At 50.0% G+C, this 18022-nt stretch overlaps 1 long non-coding RNA gene across 1 annotated transcript in view; it reads left to right on the forward strand.

Moving 5' to 3' along the window:
• LOC123020658 overlaps positions 1-17804 on the forward strand; it is a 31466-nt gene extending 13662 nt beyond the window's left edge. The window contains exon 3 of the long non-coding RNA XR_006414169.1: positions 15221-17804. This is a non-coding gene — a long non-coding RNA (uncharacterized LOC123020658). The remainder of the gene's footprint in view (positions 1-15220) is intronic.
• The last annotated feature ends 218 nt before the right edge of the window (positions 17805-18022 follow it).

Genomic DNA, 18022 nt, shown 5'->3' on the forward strand with positions numbered 1-18022 from the left:
GCTTCCTGGCATCCAAATGGAACCTTGGCTCCCTGAGCTTTGCTCCGTTGGAGCGCATCCTGCCTTCCTCTGCAGGGGAGAACAGGTCTCTACCCACCTCCGTGTGACACCCCCTCACATACCTGTATGTCGCCAACATATCCCCTCTGAGTCTCCTCCTCTCCAGTCTGAAGAGGCCCAGTGCCCTCAATCTTGCCTCATACGGCATCCCCTGCAAACTGGCCACCAACCTTGTGGCCCTACACTGCACTGACTCCAACCTGGCTATATCCTTTCTGTAATGAGGGGGCCAAAACTGAGCACAATACTCCAGTTGAGGGCGCACCAGAGTCGTATAGAGCAGTAGTAATACCTTTCTTGATCTAGAAGCCACACTTCTGGCTATGCAACCAAGGGTGGTGGTCGCCCTCTTGACCACCGCATCACACTGCTGGCTCATGTTTAGCCTGCAGTCAACCAGCACCCCGAGGTCCCTTTCACAAGTGCTGCTCTCCGGCCACTTGTCTCCTAACCTGTACTTATGACACCTATTCCTATGCCCCAAGTGCAAGACCTTGCACTTATCCACATTGAACGCCATCCTGTTGTCTCCTGCCCACTTCCATAGTCTGTCCAGATCCTTTTGGATCTGGAGTACCTGCTCCTCAGATGTGGCCACTGCTCCAGTTTTAGTGTTGTCTGTGAATTTGATCAGCAGACTGTTCACCCCTTCTTCCATGATGTTGATGAAAAGATTGAACAGGATTGGCCCCAGGACAGAGCCCTGGGGGACCCCGCTTGTCACTGGCCGCCATTCCAAGGATTCCCCACTAATGGTTACCCTCTGCTTTCGGTCGGTCAACCATGCCCTAATCCACCGGACGGTGCTTTGGTGTATCCCAAAACTCCTCAGTTTCTCCACCAGGGTATCATGGGGCACTTTGTCAAAGGCCTCGCTGAAATCCAGGTAAACAACATCCACTGCATCCCTTCCATCTAGCCACCTGGAAACCTTGACATAAAGTTCCACAAGGTTTGTCTGGCAGGACCTATTTTTGCAGAAGCTGTGTTGGGTGGCCTCCAGCCTCGCTTCCCTATTTAGGGTTACTAGATCTCTCTCTATTATGAGCCTTTCCATTGCCTTTCCTACAGTGGATGCAAGTCTAACTGGTCTGTAATTCCCCATGTCCCCTCTACTACCCCATTTGAAAATTGGGACCACTGATGCCACCCTCCAGTCCTCTGGAACCCCACCTGTTGACCATGAGGCCTCAAACATGGAGGCCAGTGGGCGCAAGAGGACCCCCACCAACTCCCAAAGTACTCTTAGGTGTAACCCGTCAGGGCCTGGTGCCTTTGTAATGTCCAGTGCCCTGAGGAGCTCCTCAACTTCTAGGGGGTTGACTTTAATCTGTGCCCCTAAGTCCCTGGCTTCATCTGATCCCACATATGGATCTCCCCCATCCTGCTTTAGGGAGAACACAGAGGCAAAATAGTCATTTAGCATCTGTGCCTGTTCCCTCACGTCAGTCACTGGATCTCCTTCCTCCTTATTTAGTGGTCCCACCACTTGTCTCCCCTTCCTCTTCCTTTTTACATGCTGAAAGAAGCCCTTTTTGTTGCTCTTGATATTCTTGGCAAGTCGCAGCTCGTAATCAGCCTTAGCCTTGCGAAGAATCCTTCTGCAACGGGCCTCCTCCTCCTGGTATACCCTTTTGTCTATTTGCCCCAGTACCCATTTCCTACGGAGGTTCCTCTTTCGTCTAATCCCTCTAACCACCTCCTTTCGCATCCATGGCGGAACTCTCCTCTGCCTCCCCACCTTACTGACTAGAGGTATCGTCAAGGCTTGCGCCTCCAAAACCTCCCTTTTGAGTGCTATCCACCCCTCCTCAACTCGCTTACCTTCCAGTAACCTATCCCAGGGGACTTTCCCCAGTCTGGCCTTCAGTTGGCCAAAGTTGGCCCTCTTGAAGTCCCAGCTTCTAGTGCCTGACCTGCTGCATGTCCCCAGTCCCCTGATCTCAGAGCAAAGGATGGAGTGATCACTCGCATCCAGAGCTCCCCTAATCCTGTCCATTCTAAACAAGTGATACTGCGGTATCCCTCAAAAAATAATTTGCGTCATCAACACCTTTGTCCACCTCACTGCTCATTCTTAATTCCAGATCATTTATAAATACATTGAAAAGCCTTGATTGCAATGCAGATTCCCATGGGACCCCAGTGTTTATATTTGTCCATTGGCAGATATCTTTTATTCCTACTCTTTCTCCTTTAGGGGGAGTGGACCCCAGGCAGGACAGGTTGAAAGCTTCCCAGTTAGACAGCTGGTCTGCTCACCAACAGCGCCTCTTGCTCTCCCAGAGTGGCCCTGACGTGCCCCTTTCTCCCCTTTTCGAATCTGCGCCCCACCTGCAGGATCCGAGGGCACTGCGGTGGAGCCCCCTGCCAGCCACTCCAGGTGGGTGGGTCTGCCCTATGGGTGCACTTTTTATGCAGGCTTCCCTAAGCTCGCACTGCTGGCGGAGGGATTACTGGCACTGGAATTGAACACGCGGCACCAGGCAGGCAAAGCTTGCTTGCGCCACATCTTGGAGCATCCCACAGAACCGGGGACGATCTTGGGCAGCACGTGTGGCTGCACTGCCTGGGCTCCAGTCCCCACCGTTCCACGTGGACCCTGGCCTAGAGAAGCGGGAGATGCCCGTGCCTGTTTGCCCTCCGCCTCTTGGCCGGCCTGGCTGGAAATGGGCGAGGAGGAGCAGCTGCTGACTGCGCATTCATTCACGCATGCATTCGTTCGTTCGTTCGTGTCCCACCTTTTTCTTGCAAGGAACTCCAGGCGACCTGCATGATCCACCCACGCCTCCCCATTCTGTCCCTACAACAACCCTGAGAGGTAGGTCATGCTGAGTCCACGACTCACCCAAAGTCACTCGGTGCACTTCCTGATGGAGTCCTGAACTTCATGTCCCTGCTGAGCCCTCAAACCACTACACCACACTGTCTCTTTACTTGTGGTTCCAAGCCCTGCACCACAGTGGCTGCCAGCAGTGGTGTGGAGAAGACAGCCCCATGAAGAAAGTGGAGCTCTTGGAGGATGCTTCGCCCAAATGCCCTCAAAGAAATGGGCCCAGTCCAGATGAGGTCTTAAGTAACAGCTTTCCAGACATCTGTTTGGAGTTGGGGTTTTGTTTGTTTGGTGGTGTTTGTGCTGGTCTCTCTGGTTTTCGGTCTGTGTGTGAGCTTGGGCATCCTTGATTTTTGTGGCTGGACAGTCCACAAGGGGCCAGCATCCTGGCAAGAAGGGCAGCCCTGTTGCCTGGCATCTCTGCACAGCCCTTGGACAGGGACAGACAGAGGGGAAGTGAAAGTGTTTGGGAGACGTTTGACTTTCTCAGGAGCAACCCAAGACAGTGAGGCACTGTGCGGGGAGTTGTTGTGGGGAGAGCAGTGGCTTGTCCTGGAGTTGGCGGCCCCTTGGGAGTCTCATGCAGCAGGATAAGCAATTCTGCGGTGGCTGCAGGAGAGCAGTTTGCTTCTGTACTTAAAAAGAAAACAAACCTTACAAGGGCACACTTAAGCCTCTGGGGCTCTCTGTCGTCCAAAGGAAGCCAAGCCCCGCCGGGCTTCTCTTGGATCTTTTGCACCACTGCTGGAAGTGGCTGATGAGCTGCGAGTCCTCCCCATCTGGGGCAGCTGATGAATTCGGCCCAGCCCTGGTCCCTCTCCAAGGCTGCACCGCAAAGAATTCTCCGGCCACAGTGCAGGAGTGAGTGTTGGGGCCGCTGAGGGAGGTCGGGAGGACGGGAGGACGGGGCACGCGGCAGAAAAGCTGTGTGGCCCATCTCTGACAGGAACAGGCCAGGCTCCGTTTAATGCTGGAGGGGGCAGGTATTGCCTGCCGCCTCCATGATGTTGTGCATGGAGCCATTCGGGGAGGGGTCAAACAGGAGACGGGGATCACTGGAAAGGGGACCCTGCTGCTCCCACCCTCTGAGTGCAGAGACTCGCTGGCTAAATAGCCGTGCATGTTTCGACAGAAAAGCTCCCGCACTTCCGGCAATGCTACATGTGTGTGCGTGGGATTATGGACTCTGAGGAGGGAGGGGGGCATGGCAGGGCCATATAAATCTACCCATGATGTGGGGAAATGGGTAGAGACAACTACTTTTTCTTCTTCGCTAGTAACTAGGGACAGGTGAGAATTTTGTTTGAGAACTTTTTTAAAAACTAAGTTTATTGGATGCAGCTGTTGAATCCTCTGATGGGAGGGGGCAGGCCAGCAGAGGGAGGAGCTTATTGGTGGTGGCACCCCAGTGATGGAACACCTTCCCTGGAGAGGTTCCCTGGGTGCCTGCATTGTCCGGCGTTCAGTACCAGGTGAAGGACCTTTTGTTCTCCCAGACTTGCTAGACTTTCCGTTTTAAAAATGTTTATGCTTTTTTGATCCTTGTTCTTTTCAACATTTTTTCCACGTTTTGTGGCGGTTTTACTTCTTTTTAGATGTTATGTTGTAGTCGTGCTTTATTATGTTTGTTCAGCTTGGGGTTTGCCTTTATTTTGTGAACTGTCCAAATAGCTTTGATTGTGGCAGAGTGTTAGGCATTCCATAATGCAGTGCAGGACCGACGGAACCATTTCTGACACTCCCGTCTCTGATTCTGAGAAATGGCTAAGGGCACAATCCTGTGCATAATGAGTCCTACAATTCCCTGCATATCCCAGCCAGCCATGGCCATTTTTCTGTCTAAATTTCATACAAATGTGCTTTAGGAAGACAAAATTCTGGCCAAACTAATAGAACTCTGACTGCATGGACACTCTGGCTGCAGGTCAAAGGCCTTTTCATTGATTCTCAACTGGCATTCTTTTCTGTCTCTAAGAAGTAAAAATGGGCTTATCTTTATGGGGGTAGCAAGCAGACTCCAGCCATCAGCGAGCTAAACTGGGCACCAGCCTGGGGCCAAGGGGTGGAAAGCCAGTCCTTTTCTTTGCAGATATGCCCCACTATCCCTTGCCAGAACAAGTGTGTGAGCTGGTTCAACAGAAAATCTCAGCTGCCGAATGGCCAGCTGTTGCGTTCCAAAGCAATCCTGAGTTTTTGCTGTGGTTGTGCTTTTGCCTTGGGTTGTGCTTTTGCTGTGGTTGGCAGAGGCCAGGATCTTGGCAAAAGAGCTAACTGTGTCCCCCAAACCTTGCCTGTTCAGACCCACATCTATCTAATGACAGATCCCTGGATTTTGTATAGCACTCACACACTCTAAAAGGTTGAAATTATTTTTCTAAGGCTTAGTAATGGGCAATAAACCAAAACACGCTTGTATTTTCAGCCCCAGCCCTTGGTTTTTGCCCTGCCACTTTTGCCCCACCCAGGAGTCACCACTGCAGTGAAACCCCTGAAGTTTCTCCAAAGCTGAATTTGCCCCCTGTGCTAAATTCAAAATAATTTCCTAAAGCAGCCAGCTGGGTGTCCCTGGGCAATTCAGAAACAGAGAGCCAGTATAGTGTTGTGCTTAAGGATACAGGACTGGGGCTCAGGTGATCAGGGTTCTAGACTCGACTCGGCCATGGAGTCACAAACTCTCAGCCCAACCTACCTCACAGGGTTGTTGTGGCTGAGAAGGCAAATGATGTGAAATCACTTTGAGTTTGTTATGAGAAAAAGGCAGGATATTAATCTAACAAACAAATAAGCAGCACTTAAACAAAGAAGCAGCTTTTCTTTGCTGTTTATCCCTGGCACTTGATCTTCAGATAGCATGATTCTATACAAGGAGGTTCAACTTCACTTTCATGGCTAAAAGCTGGGAATGAAGCAATCCTCCCTGGATTTGCCATGGCTTGCTTTCTGCATTCTCCAGGTCCGACTCTGTAGCAAACCTCTCTGTCTTGCTGTGTTGAAATGGGCAGCTGTGGGGTCCCAGGAGGGTTCTGGCCATCCAAGATAAATGAGTTAAAGAGTGGCCTTTCCTGTGCCCAATCCCCTTGGGAGTGCGATGCTGGCAAGAGCATCTTCTCTGTGGGCAAAGCGAGGGATGTGGAAGGAGATGGGAGGACCAGGCGCTCCATCAGAGCTTTTGCAAAACTAGGCTCCAGACCTCCTGCCTTCCTCAGACCATGCTTTATTTTTGCCGGACCTGGCTTTTTTACTAAGATGCCATCCATGTTTTGTTTTGTCAGAGGATGCCGTTCCTTTCTCGTATGCCCACTATGCTGTGATCACCCAGACTTTTATTAGGCCTGACCGGAAACATAACAAAAATGCAACCTCTGGTAATTTTACAAAATCACAGTGTGACTTTGCAACATTGAAAAATGATTGTGTCATTCAACTCTGGAAGAAAAAACATTGGTGGCCCGGGGGCAAGTTGTCCCCTCCACCAAAAACAACAGCAAAAAGAGGACTTGTGATTTATAATTTGGGGCCTGAACATGGGAGTGCAGAATGTGCAACCAGGTGCAGCCTCCTGAAGTTCCAAATTGGCCTTCTGGCATTTCCCTGGTGGGCCTGTCCCTTCCCCAAAGCAGAAGCTGGGTTTACAAACTTTTGCGTGATTTCCATCCTGCTTCTAAAAATTTGAAATGCCTCTCCAAAGACTTACCTGCAGGCAGTAAGAGCTTTAGAAGCATAGAAAACAGAGCGAGTCAGAAGGGGCTTCCGGGGCCATCTAGTCTGACCCCCGGCTCCAGCCGGCTCTGCTCACGACATGCCCGCCATTCTGGCTCCACCCCTTTGGCTGTGGCCTCACCCATCCCTGCAGTGCAGCCTCCGAGAGCTGCTCTGAAATGGAACGTGGTCCTCAGGAAAAAACGGTACAACTCTCCAGTTGCCCCCAGCACCCACCCACTGGCAGCCCGTGCAGGAAGAACCACGGGACCAGCTGCTCCTTCACAGAAGAAGAGTGGCCCCAGAGAAGGGCTTGTGGGACATCCCAGGAGGCAGACGGGCGAGCAGATGGTGCCCCCAGGAAGGGATGCAGCAAGAAGGGATCCCTGCCTCCATCCGAGTGCTTTGCAGAGCAGGAAAAGCATGAAGCAAGCATGACCCTTTGCTTCTGCATTTATCCCATCCTCTAAGCAAGACCAGTAAACCCAGAGCCTTGAGGTGTCCCATAGGATGGGATTGTGAGTCTGCTATGGCAACAGCTGTTCCTTGCTAGGTATTCCCTCGGATTCTGCTGGGAGTCCAGTGGCAGTGAGGGAAGGAGGGCTGGGATGTCGCACACAGCAGAATTGGCTTCTTGATAGTTCCTCATCACTGGTTTCCAGTGCAGGTGATGCAGGAGAAGAATATGGCTGGGACTCTGCCAGTCACAGGAGAGCATATTGGAGAGGATGTCAGGAATCCAGGACAGATTTAAGTGACTTCTGGTTTCAATTTTTGATTTATTTTTATTGCAGATGTCACCCAAAGAAGATAAAATCTGCATAAAAGAAATAAGAAACAAAAGTTCACCTAAGCTTAGACAAAGACCAAAGAACGTATCTGTGCACTTTCAAGAGTGCTTTCTGTATGCCACTTGCTCAAATATTGAAAGTGTTGTTGGGTCTTCGTTGCACGGTAGGAGAGCCAGTGTGGTTAGGACTGCAGGGCTGGGAACTGGGTGATCCGGGTTCTCGTCTCTGCTCAGCCATGGAGCCCACTGGGTGACTGGACCAATCATAGGCTCTCAGCCCAGCCTACCTTGCAGGGTTGTTGTGGGAATAACATGGAGAGAAGGAGGAAAATTATGTAAGCTGCCTTGAGTTCTTGAGAAAAAAAGGCAGGATGTAAATCTAATAAATAGATAAATAGGAGGGGAACCTTTATCTTTCCAGAGCTGCAGTATCCATAGGGACAAATATAATCCTGCCCTGCTTCATTTCTTGGTCTGAACTGCCCTGTGACCTCCTTCCAGCCCATGTCATGACTAGCAGTGCTTGACTAGGGTCAAGCTCATTCTGCCCCATTTCTGCATGGCTGAAATGTGGCTTGTGCTCATTGTATGCCTGTTGTGGATATTTTGCACATCTGGGGAGCACCACACTTTCAGGCTACTGCAGGATCCTCACAAGGCTGCCGAGTTCAGCACACAGTTCTCATCAGCTGCTGAAAGATGCAAGAGGTGCAAATTGGCCAAATCCATTATAACGCCCCCGCCCCCCGCCACCAAAAAACCCTGCAGAGCAAATTAAAAAAAATCTCTAATCATGATCATGGCTGGATCTGCCGAAGCTTTGGCTGTTTATGAGTCACCTTATTCAGTCTGGTTTGCTTTGGCCAGCAGAAGGCAGGAATGGTTTTGAATTGCCCTGAGCCACAGACAGAGGCACACGACATACATCTTAACTTCCTCAGACTGGTGCATTGGACTACAATGCCCAGCACAACACAGCCAGTCATTCTGGCTGGGCGCTGTTGAGAGATGCCTTCTAATACCTCTAAATGGCACCAGACTGGAAAAAATGAACAAACTGTAGGAATAGGAGGCTGGACAAGAGGGGATTGTGGAGGCCAAGGTGTTGCTGGGACCTGCTGCAGTAGCCCTGCTCGAGTGGCCACCTGCTTTTCTGCCTTTGATCTTGGAGGGTCCCTCGAGGTGCTGCCACCAATAAATGCCAACAGAAATTGCCTTCATCTCTGCTCACAGGCAATTCTTGCTTTACAGGGGTTGCTCTGCTCTGCTCTGCACAAGAAAGCCACCTGTCTTCTCCCGTGCCGTCCCACCTGAGCCTACATACTTCTTCATATGCCCATATGGAGTCGGCTGGCATTATGGAATGTTAAGAAGTATGTATCCTTGGGATGGGATCCCGGCCTGGAACGTGGTCCCTTCGGCGGCACGCTTCTGCCTCTTTTCAGCAGCAGGCAAGAAACCACCCCAGATGAGATGCCAGCCACATCTGTGAGAAGAGGAAGGGAGAGGTCGTGTGCAGGAGTGGTTCTGTGCCCCTGGGGCTGGTAAAAAGGAACCAGATCGACTGGCAACTGGATTTGGTCCCCTTCAACCAGCTGGAGTGGCACATATCGTCTCTGGAGTACCAGTTTCTCAGTAGTACTAAGTACATCCTTCTGTTGGCTGCAATTCCATGAAAGAGCAGAATAATTGCAGAATTTTGCTTGCAGAACTGAGCTTTCTGTGAATCTCAGCTGTAACTTTCTGTATTCCTTCCTTTGCAAAACTATAACCGGAAGCCAAAGATGAGCTGATGAAGAATCCGCTAGCTAAAGCAAGCGACCTCAGGAACCTGCAGAACCCTTTGCTGATTCCTGTGACTAGAGTAAAATGTGACTAAATAATTCGTACAGGTTACAGAGAGGCTGCTGGGTCAGGCTCCTGGTCCATCCACTCCAGCATACCCAGCAGCAGCCAGTCGGATTTTGCAAAGAAACCCCACAGGCAGAGTTTAGAAAAAATGCTTGTCCATTGCAGCAACATAATTATTTTATGGAACTTACAGCTACATATCACAGAGTGGAAACAGCAGGTCATCTTTCCTGTACCTTTAATATTTGCAGGGGCGGGCAGCTTTGAGGGGTATCCTCTCCCAGCTTGCAGTCTTCTGGCCTACCAAGCAGCATCTGCCAAAATCACCTGTTTTGTACAGGGCCACAAATAAGCAGAGACAGAGCGCCTGGCTGGCTTGCAGGAGGTGCCCTGGCTCAGCCCCATCTCTCTGCTTATAAAGCATTTGAGGACTTCAGCTTGCAAATGACCTTTGCAGGTTCCCTGGAGAACTGCCAGCAGAAGCAAGCAATCCTGGTGGGCCGATGCAGGAGAAGAGGGGTGCGCACGGGCATCTGGGCCAACTGCCAGCCAATCTGGCAAGAGAGCCCAGGAATTTTCCAGTTCTTTCAGTGCTGGGGAACTTCTCTATGTCCAGGACCTCCCTCTGCACTGGGCAAGGCGCCCTGCAGGTTTTGTGGCTGCTAAATGACCACTTTCGTGTCATGGATTAGGCAGATGCAGGGACCCTTGGATTTAGCGTGCAGAAGGACCGTGTACCAGCAACTTCAGGCACTCCTCACCTATTCCTGAAGAAACCCCTTCCCAGAAAGCCCCACCAGCACCATAGTTGGGAATCAGAGGGCTCTGTGTATAGGAGGTGGCCCTTTTTCTGTGGAGTAAACCCTGAATCTTCATCTCAGCCCTAAGTAACTTTGCATGTGTTCATGTGAGTCTCTTCCAACATGGATTGCTCCCGCTCCTTCACTTCCTCTGTTGTCTTCCTCACTGTCAGTATTCAGACTGGAAGCTCCCTGTGGGCAAAGACCTCTTTTTTGTGTGTGAAAATCTGCAACGACTATAACTCTGTAGTGAAGGTGGTGTAAACATACTCATATGCAGGGAGCAGGCTTTCTCCCCCTGCCTCAGAGCAGTCATGGAACCAGCTACATCACTCCCAACCGCAATGCAGAACAAGGGCATCTTCTCTGGGCAGACTCTGCAGGAGAATGGGGGACAGAAATCCAGAGGCAGCGATGAACGCGCCCACCTGGTTCATCCCAAAGGGGCCAGGATGGGCCCAAGTTCCAGCCTGCCCTAAAACAGCCACTGTGTCGCCCATGCACGGATCCACACAGCCACCCCTCCCAAAATTGATGCCAGTGGGTTGTCAGCACATCCTCTTGGGCTCCACAGTGAGAACCAAGCAAGGAAAATGGATTTGCCCAACCAAGAACCTCCAGTGGGAGACACTCGGACACTCACCTCCTGGTGGCCAAGTCTGGGCAGTCAAAGTGTGGCGTAGTGGTGAAGATCCTGGGACGGGGACTCAGGCGACCTGGGTTCGAGTCCCCGCTCGGCCATGGAGCCCACTGGGTGACTTTGGGCCAGCCACAGACTCTCAGCCCAACCTACCTCAAAGGGCTGTTTTTGTGGGGATAAGATGGAGGAGGAGAACGATGTAAGCTGCCTTGAGCCCTTTGTAGGAAAAAGGCAGGATATAAATTGAAAAATAAATAAACAAACATTGGAACCTGCTGCCTCCTTTGGAAAGAGCTAGGTCTGCTCAGACGCTCCTTGGCCTGGCAGCCAGGTAAGCACATGGGGCACGACAGGGACATCCAGAGCACCGCATGCCTCGGTTTGACTCCCTGCAAGTAGGCCAGCAGCTGACCATTACAAGCAGCAAGCGAAGAGTTTCCCATCAGTTTATCTCCGTGCCACGAGCGGCTTCACAGGTCCCTTTTCTCTGTGTCAGCCTCTTATGAAAGGCATGGAGGATTCACCCCAAAGACCGTAACTGGTGGGCACGTGAGCGGCTTGCCTTTGCTTTTATCCAAGGGACCTGCTGGGCACCCTAGGGATCCAGGTGCCCAGAAGTGTGAGTATGAGGGGCAGAGGGGGCACGCAGGGATTTTGGAGCAGCAGCAGTGAGGAGGGAGGCTTCCTTTCAAAGGGTCGCCTGAAACAGGGCAAGGAGTTGACGCAAGCAGCAGCCCCGAGAAAGCCGGGCTTGGCTGCATTTCTCCCGGTGCTGCAGCTACTGCCTTTTCTCTGCTGATGGCAGGTCTGGGAGTTCAGACACTTCTCGGCAAGTAGAAATGCCACTGGTGCAGCCTCGCTCAATGCTGCATCTCAGTGCAGCTGTGATGTTTCTGCCTGCAGGCATAGGAACAGAACAGGTTCAGTTCAGCCAAGAGGGCGGCCAGCCCCTTGCCGGCTGCTGTGCCTGTGTGTTTACCAGCAGGCAAAGGATGACATGAAGACAGGGAGGCTTCTGACAGCAAGGAAATGGGGCAGAAATGCCTCATTGCTTCTTGTCTGCCACTGTTCAAAGCACAGGAGAAGGAGCACAGGTTAGATGGGAACCCTGCAGAGCCGGGTGGCCTAACTTCACCTTATTGGGTAAATTGCACCCAATAATTCAGCTCCTGAGAGGACTCGTCCCAATTCGTTGGTTCAAGAGGGAAGACAATGTAGGCTCAAAGCTAGTTTTTATTTACAGGCTTCAGCTGAAGGGTGAAACCACTGCCTGAAAACAAGGCGGTCTTCACACCTTTGTGCTGCAGTTCAATAGACTTATACCCCAGCTATCTATCTATCTATCTATCTATCTATCTATCTATCTCTATCTATCTATCTATCTATCTATCTATCTATCTATCTATCTTTCGATTTATATCCTGCCTTTTTCCTACAAAGGGCTCAAGGCAGCTTACATCATTCTCCTCCTCCATCTTATCCCCACAACAACAACCTTGTGAGGGAGGCTGGGCTGAGACTCTGTGACTGGCCCAAAGTCACCCAGTTGGCTCCATGGCTGAGCAGGGACTAGAACCCAGATCTTCTGAGTCCCAGTCCCAGGCTCTTAACCACCACACCACACTGGCTATCAGCTCCAGTTATCACCTTCTAATTGTGAATCTATCCAAAGTGGTTAATCGGTCCAGTTTCCTTATATGGTCAGCAAGCAAGCCTAACTCAGCCTACCTGGTCCCTTTACCTTGGCATTGCGTAGCATATCACTTGTGCTCATTTTATCCTGATATTTGCTAGGCTGCTGTTTATCTAACAACCTGCACCAAACTTAAGGGTGCTCCTTAGCATTACAGCAAAGGAAAAATTCTGCCAGGTGCAGTTTTTCCCTTCATGGCAGCACTGCAAGGAAAGAAGCTGCACCTGACGGCATTCACACCTTGGATGCGCAGCCTCCTCAAAAGTCACCAGTCTCCCAACAGTGGCTTGCAGCTAAAAGGACATGCTGTCTTTTTGGACTTCTGTTTGGCATGTCCTCAAGGCAAAGGCCCAGTCTGCTTTTGTAACAATAGTATTGATCATTTTGCTCTTGGGCTTAATATGGACAGATTTGTCCTTGACCATGGATATTATGATACAGGATTTTGGTGTTCTGTTCTGACCAAGGATCAGCCAGGGACATATTTGGTGTTGTACTCTAGGTGCAAAGTGTTAACAAGGAGTCTGTAGGTTCAAAACATATGCAACATTTCTGATAGTAACACAGGAGCTTTTGGTGGTGGAGGTTGTTGTTTAAGAAGTGCTCTGAAATCAGCCATTTCTCTTTGAAATGTTAAACAGTTTGTACCATTCACAATACAAGAACATTAAAGACAAACCACACAAAGCAGTTGCAAGCGAATCATTCTAGTTCAAGCAATCATTTAGTTCATTGCCTTTGTATTAAAAATTAAGGCAGCAATCCTATGAATGTTTAGGCAGAGGGGGGAAAAGGCCTACAACTCCCAGCATGCCCCAGCCAGTCATGGCTGGGGCATGCTGGGAGTCGTAAAACTTTTCTTCTGTGTAAACTTGAATAGGGCTGTGAATTGCAGCATCTTGTGCCAGTGGTATAAATGAGCTGGGAGAAGTAGTTGAGAACAGGTGCCATTAGGCTCCTAAGGACAAGTGGTGGGTCCCATAGGAACTCAGACTTGGTTCTCAGGTCACTGTGTTTATCGCTCATCATGTTTAAGCCATTTCTCTTCGGCTGCTTGCATTGCTTCTTTCTGCAGATGGGAGTTCCTTTAGCAGTGGATTATTTTTCCCAGAGTTCTCAGCCGTGATTTTGGACAGTAACTGGCCAGCAATTCTGCACATGTGTCCTTAATCATGTAAGGGGATAGCAGCTGCTTCTTTTCCACAAGTACACTGGCTATTATTTTAAATTTTCGTTTTTTTGAAGTTCTGTTTACTTCTAGCAATATCTCATGTTCCTTTATCTGCAACAGAACCTGCAAATGGGCAACATTTTCCTTCCAGGAAAGGGCTGAACATACATGGCGCAGAGAGGAGAAGACATGGGGAGAAGTCATCTACGCCACCAGAGCATTTGTAGTGAGGCAGGCAAAAATCAGGCCCCAAAAGGGGCAGGGCAACCTCACCCCCGACTATGGAATGGTCAGTCTCAATTTCGTAGAAGCCTAAACGTTTTAGCTTTGTCCCTCAGCCTTCGTGGGGGTTTGGGAATCCTTTAAGAAATGCTCCAACCCTCTGATATTTCACTGGTGGAAACGGGCGCACTTTTGTACAACAATCCTGGTTTTGCAGCGAGAATCACAGCCTCCCCAGTTAATCCCTCCCACGCTGCTGAGGCCTCGTCACCTATTCTGTATAAACTGGCCACAGCACTTTACTTGCTGTTTTAATATGCTTTAAAATCTAATGGCTGGCTAAACGTCAATCCCACTTGGAAGATCGTGAGAACCTCTGTCTCAATTTTTACAAGTTTTAAAATGCAAAGAATCCTGCAAGCAGCATTAAAAGTGCAGAAGGGTACAAAGTGCTGAAATGATTGTGCCTTGTCCTACCATTAAATATACTGTTGCTTGTAAGGGGGCTTATTCACTAGCTCAATTGCGTGACTCAGACATGCAAAAACGGTGTGTAAAATCGCATAGGCCATTGATTTTAACTAGACCAGGTGCTTCATCGACTGGGACAGAGAAGAAAGTATGAATGGATCAGGCCACAAGGTGGCAGTGGTGGAGAGCAAGAGAGAAGTACGAATGGAAGCTGGTGGTCTACCTGGGCCAGCTGGGACGCCTCGAGTCGCCCTGGGAGGCACAACAACACACTCAGCGGAGACCTCGCTTGGTCCTGCATCCGTCCTTTTGAACAAGGGGCGTCCTTCACCCCGACGGCTATGTGGAGTTATCCCACCAAGTCTCTGTTATACCTGTCCAATTCGGAGTGCCTTCCAGCCCTAAGAGCTCCTGTGCATCTTCTGCATTTTTCATGCTCTGCATCACTGGCTATCAGCCATGCTCGCTTGGCCTGATGGGAGTTGAAGTCCAAAGCGCCTGGAGATGTTTTGGCTTTGCTTTGCTCTGCAGCCCTTTCTGCTGAAGAAAGGTCACCCCAGCTTGCCTTGGCCTCTCGGGCTGTGGTGTAAGAGTGCCCCCGCCCAGGGAGGGGTGTCCTCCGTTTGGAGCCGCCTCTTCCCTTCCTCGAAGCATCCCCCTTCAGAGCACGAGAAGAGCCAGCAGCCTCTGCGGCCGCACGTCTGTTCACGCAGTGGCCGGACATCTGCCGCCGGGCAGCCACAGGGGAGGCCTTCCTTTCTGCTGCACCTCTTCCTTTTGGCTCTGCCTCTCAAAGAGGCCCCTCAGACAGAGCTTGCGTCTCCCCTGCTCTGAAAACAAGTCAGTTTATGCCGTAAGCGGTGCCACATCCTTGAGCTGACAGAGGTCATCTGGGGGCTCTTGCATTAGCCATAGGCCCATCTCCCAAATTCACATCTGGTCAAGCCCAGATTCATCTTTTCATCCTCTGCCTTTCCCCTTCCTTTGCAGTTCGGTCGGTCTGTCTGTCTTTTGAGCGCTGATGAAGATGGAAGGACCAGCTGCATTGGACCGGTAGTCAAGAATTTGTTTTCCCATCATGGCGGAATAGTTTAAAAGCCCCAGGGAACCCAGGACACAAGGGACAGTGGCCTGTAAAGCACTTGGTACATTTGCTTTGCTAGCTGTGTCCGTGACTTTTCAACACCACCCTTGAGCCATTTCGATGGCCCCATTGGCTCGTCAGTTGCTTTCGTATAACCATCTCTGGCCATTCCTTTGTTGAGTGATAGTTACAGATTGTTTCCATTAAAAAGAAATCTGTAAGCAATATGCAAACCATGCACTCTAACACAGAGTAAAATGCTGCCTAAAACTTTAAAAAAGCATAACAGCAGCACACTAATATGTCGTGAGCAGAGCTGGCTGGAGCCAGAGACCCCTTCTGACTCGCTCTGTTTCTGTGTTCAAAATATTAATGTTACTATGTCAGTCTTCAGGTTACAATACGGTTTTCTTAGAGGAAGATGAAAATAAGATTAATTTCAGGGATTGTCTGTAAGTTTATCAATAAGTCAATCGGAGCTTACATCTGTAACTGGTTGTAAACGTGGAAATTTAAACTCCAATTGGACCCCTGAAATAATGCGGTGTTCCAGTCAGATTCATACTGGAGTGATTCAGAGTCAAATCCCCCTCGTTCACGAACTCATCGGGTGACCCTGAGCAAGTCCCAGTCTCAGCTTCATCTACCTCACAGAGTTGTTGTGAGAATAAAATGGCAAGGGATAAGCCAAGTATATTCCCCTGGGCTCCTTAGAGAAAGGGCAAAATTCCAGTGCAAGAAATAAAGCAGCCCTTCAGTTAAGTTTTTCAAAATCTGTTTATTCTATTTATGAAGCCATAAAATCCCTCAGAACACCAAAGTGGAATAATCGCTCAGCAATAAACACACAGGAATTACAAACTGTATTTATACCTCTTGCTAACTTGGAAAACCCTCCAGACAAAGCCCGTGGTGGGGAAGAACAGACAAAACTAGGCCAGCTCCTTTGCAGCTGCAGCAGAACTGAAGCCGGCTGAGGGGCTGACGCTGGCCGGGTACCGTGTAGCCCACCCTGCCTCAACCTTATGCCTTTCCGACATGTTTGGACTGCAGCACCCAGAATTCCCAGTCAGTGGCCCTGCTGGATGGGAATTCTGGGAGTTGTGCGGCGAATGCCTCTGAAGGCCACCAGGTTGGGGAGGGCTGGTGCAGATAATCCCTGATCCGTGTACTCACAAATCCTGCATCTGGAGACTGGGCTCAAGCCACGTTCTCCTCCCGGTCTCAACATTTTGTCCCTACCAGAGTAAAATTAGCACAGACTTTCTCAACATGCCCCTGCAGATGTTTTGGATTACAGTGCCCTTCAGCCCCCACCCCCATGGTCATGGGCAATATGATTTGCAGTCCTAAACATCAGGAGGATTCAGGTTGAGGAACAGAATAAATGAACGATTACTTTAAGCACTATCTTAGGTGAAAATCAGAGTTGCTTGAAATTGCACTTTTTCTCTTCTGTGGGAAGAATTTGCAAGTATCTTCGGAGCCAAAGACTGCTGAAAAGTGAATGGAAAGCATCATGGGTCTTGCCAAAAGGTTTGCATGCCTTTTCCAGTCCAGGGATTCATTTTCCTCACAGATCTTTCTCCTAGGAAAAACGTGACTGCGCAGAAATAAACACTCTTGGCCCCAAGTCAGGGCACGCCTGGGCTCGTTTCCTCAGTCGCTGGCTCAGGGTGATTCCAAAGCACGCTTTCTTGTTAGGACACATCCAATGGAGGGTTGTGGCTCTGCACCTTTAAGTTGCCACATGGGGAAGAACCATGGACACCAGGGCGATCAGACCACAGGTGATCAAGAGAGGCCAGGTCATGTCTGGATTCAGACGCAGGGCAGAGTAGCCTCTCTTGCGGGACACGGTGAACAGCTTCCTTGTTCCTTCTTTCACCTTCAGCTGTGACCACAAGAACTTCAGCTTAGTGGGCGGGAAAAATTTGGCCCCAAACAGGTTGCATTTCGGAAGGAAGAAGTGGGCCAGGTGTGCTGTGCCCACCTCATGAATGAAATTGGCCAAGACCCTCTCGAAACACTCCATGACGTCGGAGGGTTTCCAGTCTGCATCAGCCTTCCATTCCCAGAGAGTATGCAGGAAGGAGGTCCAGGTGTGGTAGGAACTCAGGTGAGCCAACATGTGGGGGTGTTCCACCCTGAGGGCCTCCAGAAGGTCTTGCAGCATCTTCAGGCAGTCTTTCCTGGAACAGACACACAAAAATATCCTCAGCCCATCAAGACTTTCCAAAAAATCAGGGATGTTTATCAAGTAAAAATGCGTTGACTGACTGAACTTTATTTGTTTATCTTTCCATTTATATGTTGCCTGCCACCCTCGGGGTATTGGTCAGTTGGTGCTCTTTACTGAAAACTCTTTTGAAGCTAAGCACTTGTGTACAATGCAGGTGGCAAGAACTTTAGAAGAGGCATCTCTTCAGGTGTGACTAAAGGATTAACTCAGACTTCCCCAACCTGGTGCCTTCTAGGGACTGCAACTCCCATCATCCCCACCCTGTTGCTGCTACCAGACGTACATACCTGCAACACTCAGTCTTGTGGTATTTGTAGCACGCTTCAGTGCTCCTGTGGTGGTCCAAAATCAGTTTTTCCACGTGAGAGAAAGAAATTCTCCAGGTCTCTGAAATACACAGTTGATACACACACACACCCTCTCACAACATGACAACCCAGTCTCATGGGTTACTCTTGAACCATGG

The sequence above is a fragment of the Varanus komodoensis genome, unplaced genomic scaffold (genome assembly GCF_004798865.1).
Source record: "Varanus komodoensis strain SLA01 unplaced genomic scaffold, ASM479886v1 scaffold15, whole genome shotgun sequence".
Taxonomy (NCBI): Eukaryota; Metazoa; Chordata; class Lepidosauria; order Squamata; family Varanidae; genus Varanus; species Varanus komodoensis.